General features: G+C 57.2%; 1 protein-coding gene across 5 annotated transcripts in view; it reads left to right on the forward strand.

Moving 5' to 3' along the window:
• Positions 1-568, forward strand: part of ARID1B (AT rich interactive domain 1B (SWI1-like)) — a 407,074-nt gene that overhangs the window by 255,455 nt on the left and 151,051 nt on the right. The window lies entirely within an intron of this gene.

Here is a 568-nt window from a genome sequence, read left to right on the forward strand (position 1 = left end):
GGCGGGGCGCTGGCCGGCTGCTGCGGGGCTTTCTGCAAGCGGAGGGGGTGCCAAGTGCCCGTCAAACGTGGTTTTGTAAAGTTTCTGCTGACGCAGCTTAACGTTTAAACCAAACACCCAGCTGGATTGACGAAGGCAAAGAGCGTTTTCCTCTTCCCCTTCTAGCCACAGTTCCACCCGAAATTGCTTTATTTGCCCCCTAACTTGTCTTCCCTTTGGCTTGCCAAAATCTGGGACTTTTTTCTTCCCTCCTGTAGGTGCGTCTCTCTTTTCACCCCTTTTCCTCCGCCACCCCAAAAGAAACACCACCACCCTACTTCCAAGGCTTGATGCGCTGCAACTTATTTTATAGAATTAAAAGAAGTGCTTGGTGGTTGAAAAGCACGAGAAGAACCGGGGATGAAGGACTTGAGGTCTGAGCCCAGCCCAGGCCGACAAACACGGGGCGGGTCGGAACCCGTGGGCGAGGGGCGGGGCCGGCCGAGAGGGTTCGGAGCGGAGCCCAAGCCCCCAAAGGGGCCGTACAGGTGGCCGAGGGTGAAGGGTGGGGAGCGGGGCTGGAGCTCAA

This window comes from Myotis brandtii, unplaced genomic scaffold (genome assembly GCF_000412655.1).
Source record: "Myotis brandtii unplaced genomic scaffold, ASM41265v1 scaffold395, whole genome shotgun sequence".
Classification (NCBI taxonomy): Eukaryota; Metazoa; Chordata; class Mammalia; order Chiroptera; family Vespertilionidae; genus Myotis; species Myotis brandtii.